General features: G+C 37.8%; 1 pseudogene; it reads right to left on the bottom strand.

Annotated features, from left to right (window-relative positions):
- Nucleotides 1-15,725: 15,725 nt before the first annotated feature.
- LOC129010381 (clathrin light chain A-like) lies at nucleotides 15,726-16,159 on the bottom strand (annotated as a pseudogene).
- Between the last annotated feature and the right edge of the window lie 1,693 nt (nucleotides 16,160-17,852).

Genomic DNA, 17,852 nt, shown 5'->3' with positions numbered 1-17,852 from the left:
CAAGGCGGGTGGATCACCTGAGGTCAGGAGTTTAAAACCAGCCTTGCCAACGTGGTGAAACCTGTCTCTACTAAAAATACTAAAATTAGCTGGGCGTGGTGGCAGACACTTGTAATCCCAGCTACTTGGGAGGCTGAGGCAGGAGAATCACTTGAACCCGGGAGGCGGAGGTTGCAGTGAGCCAAGATTGTGCCTTTGCACTCCAGCCTGGAGTCCATCTCAAAATAAATAAATAAATGAGTAGAAGAAATTCTTAATGTTAATATTGTTGGAACTTGTCTTTATTTCCTGTGGTATTTGTATACTATTTAAGAAAACTACTTACTCCAATGTCATGAAGACGTTCTATGTTTTCTTCTGAAAAGTTTATTGCTTTATCTTTTTATGTACTTTATGTTAAAGTATAATACAGCAAAATATATCCTTTTAGTGTATTAGTTCTGCAAGTATTGACAAAGGGATACAGTCATGTAACCACTGCCATAATTAATATACAGAACAGTTAAATTACAACAAAAAATTTCCCTCCGTCCTTTTGTGATTAACTTTTCCTTTGCCAAACCCTATGCTTTCTATTCCTATAGTTTGGTCTTTTCCAGAATGTCATTCAGTGAATTCATACAGTATGGACACTTTTGTGTCTTGCTTCATTCACTTAGCACAGTGAATTTGAGATTCATCCCTGTTGTAGCATGTATAGGTAGTTCTTCCTTTTTATTGAGGAGTAGTGTTTCATTGTTTGGATGTTCTGCAACTTGTTAATCCATTAACTAGTTGAGAGACATTTGGGTTCTTCTGGTTTGGGTAGTTACATATAAGGCCGCTATAAACAATCTTGTACAGGTTTTTGTGTAAGCATTTCATTTTGGTAATATGTAGGAGTGGGGTCTTTAAGTTGTGTGGTACATTTATATTTAACTTTATAAGAAACCACCAAATTGTTTTCCAAATGATGGTACCATTTTGCATTTAAACAATAAGAAATTTTTAGTTATTCCTCTTCCTTACCAATATGTGGTATTGTAAAGTCTTTTTATTTTAGCTATTCTAATCATTGTGTATTGGTATTTGGTTGTGGTTTTAATTTGCATTTTTCTAATGACTAATGGTGTTAATTTCAGTGCTTATTTTCCATCTGAATATCTTCCCTGGGGAAGTGTCTGTTCAAATCTTTTTGCCTATTGTTTACTCTTTAAAATTGAGTTATGAGAGTTCTTTATGTATTCTAGATACAAACTTATTATTAAATATTTGATGTGCAATTATTTTCTCCCAGCCTATGGCTTGCCTTTTCAATCTTGTATAAGCCATAGCAGGCTTACACAGTGAATCTTAGGGAACCGATAGATATTATGTTTTAGACTACTCCTATGTAACTGAATAATTTTTTCCTGAATATTTTACAACTGTGAAACTCTTCTAAATCTGAGTAAAATAAGAATATAAACTTCTGTAAGAGAAAAAATCAGAAAAAACATTGATATAAAATTGAGTCTCCTCTTTTTGTGGGATCAGACATAGTAGTATTAGGTTATGTTTGTGAATAGCACAGGTATAGTAATGCCAGTGCTAAAACTAGAAGAGAAAGTAGCAAGAGCACAGTTGTAATTAATACAGATCAAATATCAATTTTTGATGTTGGATATAGTTTGTGGTTGAATATTAATAACTGTTATAATAAAATTAGTGGCATCTAACATTGATGAAATATTTGCTAAACATAATGAGAAAATGGTTTGATTTACAGAGGCTCCTGCCTGGGCTAAATTTCCAGCTAAAAGTGCTGTTTTAAAGCTTTAAAATGATTCCACTTCCATAGTTTGCTATGTGAGTGACATATATTTTGACGTGATAGGAAAATGTATTGTAATTCCCCCTTCCTGCAAGGGTGTTATATCACACCTCATCAGACCACATATGTGAGTAATTGACCTCAACTCCAAAATACATATAAACCTAAGATTTTGACAGACACTTTGGCAGCTCAGACTGTGGCAAAGCCCCAAACAGGTGTTTAGTCACCCTGTTTAGCAGCAGGTTAGACTATTGCAGGAGGAGGAATGATAGGGGCAGAAGTCAGAAACCTATTCTGTATTCCTGGGAATACTTTATCTGGGGCCCCAATTATTAATGGAATTAATAAATTACTGAAACCATTGATTAGAATACATAAAACCATAAAAAATTATTGCAAATGTATTGGCAGCAATGATAACATTACAGATTTGATCATCTCCTAACACATAGCTTCTGGTTGACCCAGTTCGGTATGGACACATCCTGCACATGTACCCTAGAACTTCAAATAACAATAAAAATTTAAAAAAGCCCACAAGCTACAAAAACAAAAAAACAAGCAAACAAAAAGAAAATGGAGGGCAGTCCCCACTATTCTGGCTTAGGCACCAAATTATAATGTGTCAATGTTTTCTGGTTTGTTGAGAATAATCAACGATTAATGAACATAGGGAGAAGCAAGGTAAAAATGGCTGAGTGAGCATTAGTCTGTAAATCTAAAGACAGAGATTAAACCTCTTTTCACCAAGTCCTGAGGTGAAATTTCACACTGAATTTGCAAAGTTAAAGGAGCAGCTTCAATTCTGGAGTGGTCGGCAGGGCACTTCTCCTGCCTTTTTTTCTCCAGGGAGGGAAAAGTAGATTAAAGCCAGTTGGTTAAGATATTTAGCTGCTAACTAATATAATAGATGAATATTATTATATTATTAAAATTAATAAATTATCAATTATTAAAATCCTTCTTTGACTCTAAAAAACATAGGCCATCAATATTACTGAAGTTATGAATACAAAAACTATGAAGACCTAAATTGCAACCCTTATATAATTCCCACAGCTGACTAAAAGCCAGAGAAGCATAACTAATCAAGGTCAATAACCATAGAAAAGTCAATTTGTGTGTTAATCTCATTTAAAGATATATTACACTCATGAGCCATACCTTCATTAAGCTTAAAAACTGACACAATTTTCATATGTTTAAATCAAGAAACTTCAATATATATACACAGCCAGGCTAATACTATGGGCAATGCTCAGAAATTTGTGAATCAAATTTCAAGTACAATGTACTTGAATTAGTACCATCAGAACGTTTTGAAAATTAATCAATATCTATATAATTATTATATAGATATCCTTGTGAAGCTAAATAATATCCTTGTGAAGCTAAATAACATCCTTTTAAGTTAAAGACTGAGAGTAAAAAAAATTTGTCTCTGGCTTATTTATTATGTAAAGCTTTATAAAGATTGTAAGTTTCGAAGGCCCAGACTGTTTCAACTACAGATGTGGGTGAAGTTAATGTAGAGAAATGAGAACACTTACTATATATGGCTTGTTTTATTTTCTTGGGAGATAGAGAAAGGTTATAGGGAATTATTCCTTATATAACTCTAACTATATTTCCTATGTAACTTTAATGCTAGGATTAAGTATCAAACTTAATAGACCCCTCTCTGCAATAGGCTAATTTCAGCAATCACTCACCCTAGGAATCAACAAAGCTGAGAGTTGGAGGAAAAACCAAGCTTTCAGTATCTGAGGCAGCCCCTTGTGGAAGGCAGTCATTAAAAACTAAAAAAAAAAAAAAAAAAAAAAAAAAATTTAGAAGATATATTCTTTCAGTAGTCAAGACAAAATGCTACTAGGAAAGTAAAAGAAAATTAAAGAAGGGCATTTTCATCTGCCATTACTCCTTGTATACTTATTTACCCTGGGAAAGTCATGGAAAAAAAAGTTTCTAGATTTAGATATCTGTTGTATCTGTTGGCTAAAAAACATATCGATACTATAAAAATATAGCACCTGTTCTTCCTCAACATCTACTCATATTTACCATGTGATAATTTGAGTTTTGAAATCACAGTTTAAATTATATATCTGTGTCAATTTGGATTTTTTGAGGCAAGGTAGTATATGTACCTAAACAATTTTATATTGTGTGGCAGAAATTCCTACATGGAAAATAGATCACTGTGGCCAACAGAAAACAGAGTTCTATTTCAATATTTGGAATAACTTAATTTTATACATCCTTTTATCTACAGATCCTGGCCTTCACAGTTCAAGGTTATACATAAAAGGGTCTGGTTAAGATAGGCATGTTTGCACAAAGTCTTTTTGCTAAGAGACTGATGCAAGCATACACAAAAAAAGTTAATTCATATATTTTATCAACCGAGTTCTTTTTTTTTTTTTTTTTTTTTGAGATGGAGTCTTGCTCTTGTCACCTAGGCTGGAGTGCAGTGTTACGATCTCGGCTCACTGCAACTTTTGCCTCCTGGATTCAAGCGATTCTCCTGCCTTAGCCTCTTGAGTAGCTGGGGTTACAGGCACCCACCACCACACCCGGCTAATTTTTGTATTTTTAGTAGAGACGGGGTTTCGCCATGTTGGCCAGGCTGGTCTCGAACTCCTGGCCTCGTGATCCACCCGCCTTGGCCTCCCAAAGTGTTGGGATTACAGGCATGAGCCACTGCACCTGGCCTCAACCGAGTTCTAACAAAAATATTGATTATTACAGAATGAAACCTTAACACCTAATTTCAATTTTTGTGTTGTCCCACAGTGACACCTATTGATGGCTACTGCATGAGTCTCCTTTTTCTTCCCTTTATTGCTTTGCTTAATAAATACTGCAATAAGCATCCTTGTGGATATATGCTCACATATTAGTATATCTCTTTAAAGTGTACTTGGAAATAGAACTTTTGGGCAAAAGGTATGCATAATTAAATTTTGATAAGAGCCGCCAATTTATACTTCAATCTACACTCAAACTAATAATTTATAAAATTATTGGAAATACAGAATCATTTTGATTATTGTACTTTATAGTGTTTTCTCTATTTTGACTTCATAAATCTAATATACCAAATCCCTTAAATTACAGTTTTATCATGTCTTTCTGAATTTTGGTACAGAATAAATTGTACCAAATGTGGAGTAGGCAACCTGTGTTCGATTTCCTAATACACTATTTATTTCCTTTGGGTAATTCATTTACATCAGTGATTTTTGTACTTTTTTGACTGAGACAGCCCAAAGTAAGAAATAGCATGGCCCGGTGCATACACACAAATGCACAAGTACATGTGTATGGCACACACATACACTTTCATAAAGTACAAATAAAAGTTTTATAAAACCGTAGTTACCAGGATTATATGTGAAGTACTCTATTTTCTTTTGTAATGCTTTGTAGTTATTTTTTATTAATGGTCACCAACAGCTAAAAGGTTTTCACTAGCTGCTAATGACTCAATATGTCATCACTCCACAGTTTGAACCATGCTGAAAACTTCTTTGAGTCTTAATCAATAAATTAATAAATAAAATGAGGTTAATAGTACTTATATAAATTATGTAATGTTATATAAAAATCATGTCAAAATTTATGTTTCTGCTTTAAAATTCCATGATTCCAAGAACAGCTCTCATTCTGTTTCTTAAAACGTCTTTCATGAATTTCTAAACAAAATAAAATGACATGAACCTGAGAACAACTTTCTGTGATCCAAAACTTTCCCAAACAAATAATTTACTACATCTTGCAAAGAGACATAAAGATGGTAATGAGACTTGAAGAAGAATGTCACTTAAAGATATAAGGAAATCCTCAGCTTTTTAATTCATTAACAACAATTTGGAATCAGAATCTATCCTGTTTTTGGTACGATTCCATAACAAATTGAATTGAAGCTAATGTATCTTCTCAGAAAAGAAAATTGTTTTCAGGAAATAAATGGCCTTACAAGCCAAGTAACAGTGGAATCTGGGGCTTATGGGAAGCAAGTGAACTGTTAGGCATGGCATGACTTGAGAAGTAACAGTGCATCTTCTTTGCACCTCATTTAAAACTTTTTTTCACATAGCCACCAGAGTTCATGGAATTTCAGTTTGAAGTGTGCCTATCAAAGTTTTGAATAATTCTATTAAATGGGACACCTATTACCCATGAAAGGAGGTACAGTAAGCCTTCTGCAGCCATGGTCACATTATACTAAAGCAATTGGTCTATTAGACACCATACAAGGCCTTGAGTAATAAGTCTTGATGGACACAAAGGGATTTTTTGCTCTCAAGGTGACTACAGTATAGGAGCTAAATTTAAATTTTGAGCCAGATGATCTCTATCATACTATTGTAGACCATGGCCAGAATTGCCATGCTCAGTTGCCTTCAGAGCTTGTATCAGAGATATTACAGCCTGTGCAGACTAACAGTCTGGTTATCACTCCATAGTTGGAATGTAACAGTGCACATTTGATGCTTGATCACTTTTGCCTGGAGATAATATGACAATTGGCCCTAATGGCATGATAAGATAATGTATCCAAGCTGGGGACAGTGGCTCATGCCTGTAATCCCAGCGCTTTGGGAGGCCGAGGCAGGCAGACCAGCCTGAACAACACGTCAAAACCCTGACTACTAAAAATACAAAAATTAGCTGGGCATGGCGGCGTGCACCTGTAATCCCAACTACTCAGGAGGCTGAGGCATGAGAATCACTTGAACCCAGGAGGTGGAGGTTGCAGTGAGCTGAGGTGGGCAACAGAGGAAGACTCTGTCTCAAAAAAAAAAAAAAAAAAAAAAAAAAAAAAGATGCTGTATCCAAAACCCAGATGACAGATTAGAACTCTGTGGCTAGTTACATGTACAGTCAATTCTCATTATTCATGGATACTGCATTTGCAAATATGCCTGCTTGTTAAGATTGTAACTCCAAAATTAATACTCAAGGTCATTCATTAAAACGTGCAGAGCAGCAAAAAATTTGTGTCTGTCAATGTGCACATTCCCAGCTGAGAGTGAACAAGGGGAAACTGGCTTCTTACTTATGTCCGTGTCTTTGTGTCTTTTTCATGGTTTATTAGGGGTGATACGTTTTTTTCATTTTTGTGCCTGTATTAGTCAGGGTTCTGTAGAGGGACAGAACTAATAGGATACATATATATCTCTCATATATATATGAGTTTATGAGTATTATATATGTTTATATAATACACTCATATGAGTTTAACAAACTAATGTAATAATATATAACACAAAACTAATGAATTCATATTATTATATGAGTTTATATGTATATTAGTTTATTATATAAATATATATGAGTTTATTAAGTATTAACTTAAATGATCACAGGTCCCACAATAGGCTGTCTGCAAGCTGAGGAGCAAGGAGAGCCAGCCCAAGTCCCAAAGCTGAAAAACTTAGAGTCCGATGTTCAAGAGCAAGAAGCATCCAACACAGGAGAAAGATGTGGGCTGAGAGAGTGCCTTTATTGGTGACTTTGCTGTTTAAAATGATCCCCAAGCCCAGTACTAAAGTCCTATATAGTGTTCCTAAGTTTGAGAAGTCTGTGATGTGCTTTAAAGAGAAAATATGTGTCAGATAAGCTTTGTTTGGGCATGAGTAATAGTGTAGTTGGCCATGAGTTCAATGTTAATGAATCAACAACATATAGTATATAAGATGTCTTTATTTTTATTTTATTACATATGTTTTTCAGCTTTGTTGAGGTATAATTGACAAAATGTTATATAGTCAAGGTGTACACTGTTGACGTTTTGAAGCACATTGTGAAACGACTGTTTCTATCAAGCTGATTAACATATCCATCATCTCACACAGTTACCTTTTTTATGATGAGAATACTTAAGGCCTCTCTTAGCAAATTTCAAGTATAGAACAAATTGTTAACTGTAATCCCTGTGTAGCACATTAGCTCTCTAGAATGTATTCATCTTATAACTGCAAGTTTGTACACTTTGACCAATATCTCTCCATTTCCCCAAACCCCTAACTCCTATTAAGCACCTTTCTACTTTCTGTTTCTCTGAGTTCAACTTTTCTTCCCTTCCTTCTTCCCGCTCTCTCTCTCTTTCTTTTTCTTTCTTTCTTTCTCTTTCTTTTTCTTTCTTTTCTTTCTTTCTTTTTCTTTCTCTTTCTTTTTCTTTCTTTTCTTTCTTTCTTTTTCTTTCTTTCTCTTGCTTTGTTTTTCTTTTCTCCTTTCTTTCTCTTTCTCTTTCTTTTTCTTTCTTTCTTTCTTTCTCTCTCTCTCTCTCTTTCTTTCTTTCTTTCTTTCTTTCTTTCTTTCTTTCTTTTTCTTTCCCCTTCCCCTTCTCCTTCCTTCCTTCCCTCCCTCCCTCCCTTCCTTCCTCACCCTGTCACCCAGGACTAGAGTGCAGTGGTGTAATCTAGGCTCACTGTAACCTCTGCCTCTTGGGTTCAAGCGATTCTCCCACCTCAGCCTCCTGAGTACCTGGGATTACAGGCACCGGCCACCATGCCCGGTACTTTTTGTATTTTTTGTAGAGACGGGGTTTCACCATGTTGGCCAGGCTTGTCTTCTTTTGTCTCGTCTTTATTCCCACGTTTTCCCTCCTCAATCCACCGGGGATCAAGGACAGTTACAAACATATGCATGCACATATGTCTTTATAGTAGAACAATTTGTATTCCTTTGGGTACATACCCAGTAATGGAATTGCTGGGTCAAATGGTAATTATGTGAGGAATGGTCAAACTGCTTTCCACAATGGCTAAAATGGTTTACATTCCCACCAGCAGTGCATAAACATTCCCTTTTTGCCTCAACCTCACCAGCATTTGTTACTTTTTTTTTTAACTTTTTAATATAGCCACTCTGACTGGTGTGAGATGATATCTCATTGTGCTTTTGACTTGCATTTCTCTAATGATTAGTGATGCTGAGCATTTTTTCATATGTTTGTTGGATGCATGAGTGCCTTATTTTGAAAAGTGACAGTTCATGTCCTTTGCCCACTTTTTTTTTAATGGGGTTGTTTGTTGGATTTTTAATTCATTTAAGTTCCTTGTAGATTGTAGATATTAGACCTTTGTCAGATACTTAGCTTGAAAGTATTTCCTCCCATTCTGGAGGTTGTCTGTTTACTCTGTTGATAGTTTCTTTTGCTGTGCAGAAGCTCTTAGTTTAACTAGGTCCCATTTGCCAATTCTTGTTTTTGTTGCAATTGCTTTTGTTCTTTGTCATGAATTCTTTGCCATGAATTCTTTGCCAGGTCTTGTGTCCAGAATGGTATTACCTAGCTTATCTTCCAGGGTTTTTATAGTTTTTGGTTTTAGATTTAAGTCTTTAATCCATCTTGAGTTAATTTTTGTATATGATGTAAGGAAGGGGTCCAGCTTCAATCTTCTGTATGTGGCTAGCCAGTTATCCCAACATCATTTATTGAATAGGGAGTCCTTTCCTCATTGCTTGCTTTTCTGGGTTTTGTCAAAGATCAGATTGTTGTAGGTGTGTGGTACTACTTCTGGACTCTCTATTCTGTTCCATTGGTCTATGTGTTTGTTTTTGTACCAGTACCATGCTGTTTTCATTACTTGTAATGTAGTTTGAAGCCAGGTATTGTGATGCCTCCAGGTTTTTTCTTTTTGTAAAATAACTAACTAACTAACTAAATAAATAAATTTCTTTGGCTATTTGAGCTCTTTTTTGGTTCCATATGAATTTTAAAATGTTTTTTTCTAATTCTGTAAAGAAAATGTTTATAGTTTGAAGGAAATAGCATTGAATCTATACGTTGCTTTGGGCAGTATGGTCATTTCTACAATATTGATTCTTTCTGTTCATCAGTGTGGAATGTTTTCCCATTTGTGTCATCTCTGATTTATTTTAGCAGTGTTTTGTAATTCTCATTGTAGATATCTTTCACCTCCCTGGTTAGCTATATTCCTAGGTATTTTATTCTTTTTGTGGCTTTTATGAATGGGATTGTGTTCCTGATTTGGCTCTCAAATTGACAGTTGTTGGTATATAGAAATGTTACTGATTTTTACAAACTGATTTTGTATCCTGAAACTTTGCTGAAGTTGTGTATTAGATCTAGGAGCTTTGGGGCAGAGAATAGGGGTCTTCTAGGTATAGAATCACATCATCTGCAATCAGGGATAGTTTAACTTCCTCTCTTTCTATTTGGATGTCTTTTACTTCCTTCTCTTACCTGATTGCTTTGGTTAAGACTTCCCTTATTATGTTGAATAGGAGTGGTGAAAGAGGGCATTCTTTTCTTGCACTGGTTTTCAAGGGGAATGCTTCCAGCTTTTGCCCATTCAGTATGATGTTGTCTCTGAGTTTTTTACTGATGGCCCTTATTATTTTGAAGTATATTCCTTCAATGACTAGGTTGTTGAGAATTTTTAACATGAAAGCATGTTGAATTTTATCAAAAACCTTTTCTGCATCTATTGAGATGATCATGTGGTTTTTGGTTTTGGTTCTGTTTATGTGATGAATCAAATTTGTTGATTTATGTATGTTGAACCAAACTTGCATTTCAAGGATAAAACGTACTTGTTCATATGGATTAGCTTTTTGATGTGTTGCTGGATTAGGTTTGCTAGAATTTTGTTGAGTATTTTGCATCTATGAGGTTAGTGCACAAGTAATTGCAGTTTTGGCTTTTCTTTTCCCTTTCTGTCTTTGTTTCTTTCTTTGTTTCTTTCCTTCCTTCCTTCCTTCCTTCCTTCCTTCCTTCTTTCTTTTTTGACATGGATTCTCTCTCTGTCACCAGGCTGGAGTCCAGTGGCACCATTTGGCTCATTGCGACCTCCGCCTCCCAGGTTCAAGCAATTCTCCTGTCTCAGCCTCCTGAGTAGCTGAAACTACAGGCGTTCACCACTACACCCGGCTAATTTTTGTGTTTTTAGTAGAGATGGGGTTTTGTCATGTTGGCCAGGCTGGTCTCGAACTCCTGGCCTCAAGTGATCTGCCTGCCTTGGCCTCCCAAAGTGCTGGGATTACAGGCATGAGCCACCACACTTGGCCACTTGGCTACTTGGCCTTTATTTTCAATGGCAAAAACTGCAATTACTTTTGCACCAACCTTATATGTTCATCAAGGATATTGGCCAGAAACTTCCTTTTTGTTTGTGTGCCTCTGCCAGGTTTTGGTATTAGGATGATGCTGGCTTTGTAGAATGAGTTAGGAAAAAGTTTCTCCTCCTCAATTTTTTTGGAATACTTTCTGAAGCAATGGCACAAGCTCTTATACATCTGGCAGAATTTGGCTGTGAATTCATATAGTCCTGGGCTTTTTCTGGTTGGTAGGTTTTTTATTACTGATTCAATTTTGGAACTCATTATTGGTCTGTTCAGGGATTCAGTCTCCTCCTGGTTCAATCTTGGGAGGTTGTATGTTTCCAGGAATTTATCCATTTTTTTCTAGGTTTTCTAGCTTGTGTGCATACAAATGTTTGTTATAGTCCCTGAGGGTTTTTTGTATTTCTGTGGGGTCAGTGGTAATCCCATTTGTCATTTCTGGTTGTGTTTATTTGGATCTTCTCTCATTTTTACTTATTAGTATAGCCAGCAGTCTGTCTTACTGATTCTTTCAATGATCCAGCTCCTGGATACGTTGATCTTTTGTACGGTTTTTCACATCTCAATCTCCTTTAGTTTAGCTCTGATTTTGGTTGTTTCTTGCCTTCTGCTAGCTTTGGGGTTAATTTGCTCTTGTTTCTCTAGTTCCTCTAGTTGTGATGTTAGGTTGTTAACTTGTGATCTAACTTTTTGATGTGGGTGGTTGGTGATACAAACCTCCCTCTTAACACTGATATGGTTGTGTCCCAGAGATTCTTGTATGTTGTATCTTTTTCTAATTAGTTTTTTTTTTGTTTTTTTGTTTTTTTTTGAGATTGAATCTTGCTCTGTTGCCAGGCTGGAGTGCAGTGGCATGATCTCAGCTCACTGCAACCTCTGACTCCCAGGTTCAAGCAATTCTCCTGCCTCAGTCTCCTGAGTAGCTGGAACTACAGGCGCGCGCCACCACGCCCAGTTAATTTTTGTATTTTTAGTAGAAATGGGGTTTCACCATGTTGGGCACGATGGTCTCAATCTCTTGACTTCATGATCTGCCCACCTCGGCCTCCCAAAGTTCTGGGATTACAGGCATGAACCACTGCGCTTGGCACTCTGGTTAGTTTCAAAGAATTTCTTGATTTTTGCCTTAATTTTATTGTTTACCCAGAAATTGTTCTGGAGCTGGTTGTTTAATTTCCATTTAATTGTATGGTTTTGAGTAATTTTGTTAGCATTGATTCTATTTTTGTTGCACTGTGGTTTGAAAGTGTGGTTGGTATTAGTTTGGGTTTTTTTGGTATTTGCTGAGGGTGTTTTATGTCCAATGGTGTGGTCAATTTTAGAATATGTGACATGCACAGATGAGAAGAATGTATATTCTGTTGTTTTTGGGTGGGGAATTCTGTAGATGTCTATCAGGTCCATTTTGTCAAGTGTTGAGTTAAGGTCCAAAATGTCTTTGTTAGTCTTCTGCCTCAATGATCTGTCTAATACTGTTAGTGGGGTGTTAAATTCTACCGCTATTATTGTGTAGTTATCTGAATCTTTTCATAGGTCTCTAAGAACTTGCTTTATTAATCTGGGTGCTCCTGTGTTGGGTATGTATATATTTAACAGGTCTTCTTGTTGAATCGAGCCCTTTATCATTATTTAGTTCTCTTCTGTGCCTTTTTGGATCATCATTAGTTTAAAGTCTGTTTTGTGTGAAATTAGAATAGCAACTCCTATTTGCCATTTTCCATTTGCTTGATAGATTTTTCTCCATCCCTTTACTCTGGGCCTATAGGTGTCATTGCATGTGACATGGGTCTCTTGAAGAGAGCGTACCACTGGGTTTTGCCTCTTTATCTAACTTGCCACTGTGTGCCTTTAAATGGGGGCATTTAGCCTGTTTACGTTCAAGGTTAGCCCTCATATGTGTGGATTTGATCCTGTCATCATGTTGTTAGCTGGTAATGATGCAGGCTTGTTTGTGTGCCTGCTTTATAGTGTCACTGAAGTTTTGCGGTTTTTTTTGGGGGGTAGTGGCTGGTAACAGTCTTTCCTTTCCATATTTAGCACTTTCTTCAGGAACCCTTGTAAGGCAAGTCTGGCGGTAACAATTTCTGTTAGCATTTGCTTGTCTAAAAAGGATCTTATTGCTCCTTTGTTTGTAAAACTTTGGCTGAATATGAAATTCTTGGTTAAATTTTTTTTTCTTTAAAAATGCTGAATATAGTCTCCAATCTCTTCTAGCTTGTAGGATTTCTGCTAAAATGTCTGCTGTTTGCCTGATGGGATTCTCTTTGTAGATGATCTGTCCCTTCTCTCTAGCTGCCTTTAACGTTTTTCTTTCATTTTGTCTTTGGAAAATCTGATGACTTTGTGTCTTGGGGATGGTCTTCTTGTGTAGTATTTTGCATGGCTTCCCTATCCCTGCACTTCCTGAATTTGAATGTTGGCCTTTCTAGTGAGTTGGCAAAAATTTTCATGGACAATATCCTGAAATATGTTTTTCAAGTTGCTTAGTTTCTCTTTCTGTCTCTCAGGCACACCAATGAGTCATACACTGGGTCTCTTTACATAAGCCTATATTTCTCAGAGGTTTTGTTCATTCTTCTTTATTGTTTTTCTTTATTTTTCTCTGACTGAATTATTTCAGAGAGCCAGTCTTCAAGCTCTGAGATTATTTTCTTAACTTTGTCACTTCTGCTGTTGATACTTGTGATTGCATTATGAAATGTTTGTGGAGTGTTTTTCAGCTCTCTCAGATAATTTTAGTTCTTTTTTTTCAATGGCCATTCATCCATTGTCTCCTATATTGCTCTATAATCTTAGATTTCTTGGATTGGGTTTTGACTTTCTCATGTATATTAATAATCTTCATTTTTATCCGTATTTTGAATTCTACGTCAGTCACTTCCACCATCTTAGCCTGGTTAGGAACCATTGCTGTGAAACCACTGTGGTCATTTGTAAGTAAGACACTCTGGTTTTTTGAGTTGCCATAGTTCTTGCACTGGTTCTTTCTCATCTTTGTGGTCTGATGTTCCTTCCAACTTTGAAGTTGCTAACCTTTGGGTAGGTTTTTTTTTTCTTTTATTCTCTTTATGTCCTTGGGGATTTGATTGTGATTTAAGGTGGATTCAGGCAACTGGCTTTGTTTCTGGAAGATTTTAGGGGTCCAAGGCTCAGCTCAGGACTTCTGGACTGGACTGTGGTGCTGTAATTCTGAGCAGCTGGTATCAGCCCCTTGCTTTGTTTTGTAGCTCCTGAAGGTTAGAAGCCTGCTATATGGAGGGGCCAATTTGTTCCTGGACCACTGGTCACAACACTTTGATGGATAGTGCCAGCTACAGCACTTTGTAGCATGGTAGCAGTGGGATTCATCCTTACTTGCATATACCAGCAACAACAGCAGTGCAGCAGGGTGCATGCTCATCAACTGTAGTGGGGTGCTGGTGGGTGCAGATATGCCAGCCATTGTGCAGGCAGTCACAGCTTTGGTGGTGGCTGTATGGCATGGGGGGTAGGGGAACCCAGTGGTGCCCATGCACACATTTGCACTGGCAGTGGTGTTGGCAGAGCACTGGTTGGCATGGGCTTATGTACATCCTCTGTGTGCACGTTAACATGGGCAGCATCTACCACTGAGTTGGGGACAGGTCTGCTGGTCTCCCTCGGTAGTTTTCTGCCAGTGGCAGTGTTGGCATGGGGGAAGGGTGCTGGTGAGTGCAAGTCTGGTGGTTTCTGTGCCTGTGAATGGTGTTTTTTCAATGGTAATAGCAGCACAGCAGGGTGTTGAAGGTGTGCAGTGTACTCATGCCAGCGGCTGTAGCATGTCAGGGTGCATGCCCACACAGGCACTGACAGGGAAGTGGAGGCAAGTTCTGCCCACAAGCACATGTACCAGCAAAACAATGTACCACATTTTCTTTATCTAATCTGTCATTGACTACCATTGATGAGCACCTGAGTTGATTCTTTGTCTTTGCTACTGTGAGTAGCACAGTGATGAATATACCAGTGCATGTGTCTTTTTGGTAAAATAATATATCTTCTTTTTTTTTTTTTGAGACAGAGTCTCACTCTGTCACCCAGGCTGGAGTTCAGTGGCATGATCTCAGCTCACTGAAAGCTCCGCCTCCCAGGTTCATGCCATTCTCCTGCCTCAGCCTCCTAAGTGGCTGGGACTACAGGGGTTCACCACCACACCCGGCTAATTTTTTTGTATTTTTAGTAGAGATGGGGTTTCACCGTGTTAGCTAGGAAGGTTTGAGTATATATAGAGCAACAGGATTGCTGAGTCAAATGGTAGCTCCATTTTAAGTTTTTTGAGAAATCTCCAGACTGGCTAGATGAATTTACATTCCCACCAGCAGTGCATAAGCATTACCTTTCTCCACAATGCCACCAGCATCTGTTGGTTATTGACCTTTTTAATAATGACCATTCTGACTCATGTTATAGTATCCCACTGTGGTTTTGCTTTGCATTTATCTGATAATTAATCACGCTGAGTATTTTTAATAGGTTTGTTGGCCGCTTGTATGACTTCTTTGGGAAGTGTCACATCCTTTGCCTGTTTTGTTTTTTTTTAATAGTTTGAAACAGAAATTTATTCTCAGAATAATGCACAAAAGCATAGGTTGAGGCTACTGTTGGGAGGCTTCTCTCCCTTCCTCTTCCTACCCCCCCTACTCTCTGAATGCCAGGTAGAACACAGTTGAAGGAAACATGCAATCACAAACAATGACCAACTCTAAAGACAAAAAGGTTTCGTCCAAAATAACTCAACATTATTAATCCAATAACTGTGAAGAACTTCGCTGAGTAGAATTAAGATATTGCAGATGTAGTGTTTCCACAGGGTGGCTCCTCAGTGCACCAGCAGGGCCTGCTTGAGGGAGATGAGGACTGAGCACCTCTGGGAGATGTCTTTAGCCTGCTTTCTGGACTTGGGGTTAAAGTTACACAGCCAGGCCACACTTTCCCACTCAGTGCCTGGGAAGAACTGGTGAATGTCATTTACAAAGGCTTCTTCTGCTGCCCTGTTTGCTTTTGTTTTCTGTAGTTGCTCATCCTATCTCACATATCACACCTCTAGCTCTTTTATTGCCTTTTCTTTCCACTCTGCTTCTTGCTTCCAAGAATTGGCATCAAGGGCTTCCAAGCGTTCTGTTTGCTCTTCTCTCCACTTACGGATACTTTCAGGCTCTGACTGCAATCTATCCACTTGTGAAATGCTGCACAACTGTCTGTTGGACCATTACTTTCCTGGTAGTATTTGCCATTCATTACTCCATTAACAGCATCCAGACCCCCAGGCAGCTTGCCATGTGGCTGGGGCCTGGGGGCACCACCTTCCAGGATGGTGAAGGCCTTGTCATTCTTTTTTTTTTTTTTGAGACAAAGTTTTGCTCTTATCACCCAGGCTGGAGTGCAATGGCACGATCTCAGCTTACTGCAATCTCCACTTCTTAGGTTCAAGTGATTCTCCTTCCTCAGCCTCCTCCACCTCCTGGGTTCAAGCAATTCTCCTGCCTCAGCCTCCTGAGTAGCTGGGATTACAGGCACATGCCACAGTGCCTAGCTAATTTTTGTGTATTCTTAGTAGACATGAGGTTTCACCATATTGGCCAGGCTTGTCTTGAACTCCTGACCTCAAGTGATCCACCTGCCTTGGCCTCCCAAACTGCTGGGATTACAGGCATGAGCCACTGCACCAGGTGGGAGTGAGACTTTTAATGGTAGTCTTGCAAGATCAGGTGTCTGGTAGGCAGGCACACCTGGGGCAGTAACAGCAGGCAATTTATTTCCTAGCATGCAAGTCCCTCCCCCAGTTCCTCATTGGTCGAGTACTATGGGGTTACAATCTTCCCAGATGTCACCTAAGTTTCATTATCTCCTTATAGGGTCACACCCTGGTCCTCTTCCTTGCTTAAGTTTTTATTTCCCAATAGCGAAACTTTATTCCCTTTTATGGGCTGACCCCTCCTCTATATTCTGTTTGCTTATTATGACTTTCTACATGCATAAGCTGTGCAGTTTGTCATATCCGCAGGCTGGCTGCTAGTACTTAGGTCTATCATGCCTTGAAAATGGACCATTAAAATGTTTTCTTACAAGTTCCCTTTTTTTCTTTTCTTTTCTTCTCTTCTCTTTTCTTCTCTTTCTCTCTTTCTCTTTCTTTCTTTCTTTCCTTTTCTTTCTTTCTTTTCATCTTTTGGTCTTATTTTTACTTTAATCTTTGGGTCCTTTGGTCCTCAAATCATTTTAGAACTACTTTACTTTCTTCTTCATAGTCTGGTTCAGTGTCTAACAAGAGTAAGTTATTTTGCTGGTAGGTCATGGGCAATTTGTTTGTTAATAGCTGTTCCAATTAACCTTTGTGCTAGTCCCCTTATACAAGGGATAATATAGCATCCCACTGCCGTTAAGGCCCTTGCTACAATTATGAGAGATGTAAGGATTGAAGCTACCATGGCTTTCCATTTCCCAAACCAACCTTCTAGTAAATCGGTCATCGGTAAATCGGTCATCAATTCCAGCCTTTTCTGCCAATTTGTTGGTGACAGTTTTCAGTCCTTGTAATGCTTTTGTAATAGTTCAATCTGGGGCAGTATTGTTGGGAATGAAAATACATTTCTCATCCAGCGTAACACATATGCCCCCTTTATCTGCTAGTATCATGTCTAGCTCAAGCCTCTTTTCCCAGGCCATTCAACTGGTGGCATGTAACTGGCTAGTTAATTATACTTGAGTGTCCCGAGTATAATTGATGAATCTCTGTTGATAATAATAAATAGAATTAATCCAATCCACATTTTTATTAACAGTTGATCATGAGAAGAGTGCTGACTGAAACCCAGCAGCTATTTGGTTTCAGGCCTTAAATTCATTAGGCACCCCCTCTAGGGGTGTTACCTCCTATTAAGGCAACATATATGTTACCTCCTATTAAGGCAACATATATGTTACCTCCTATTAAGGCAACATATATATT

This window comes from Pongo pygmaeus, chromosome 10, assembly GCF_028885625.2.
Source record: "Pongo pygmaeus isolate AG05252 chromosome 10, NHGRI_mPonPyg2-v2.0_pri, whole genome shotgun sequence".
NCBI lineage: Eukaryota > Metazoa > Chordata > Mammalia > Primates > Hominidae > Pongo > Pongo pygmaeus.
This window is presented reverse-complemented; position numbering and strand designations above follow the sequence as displayed.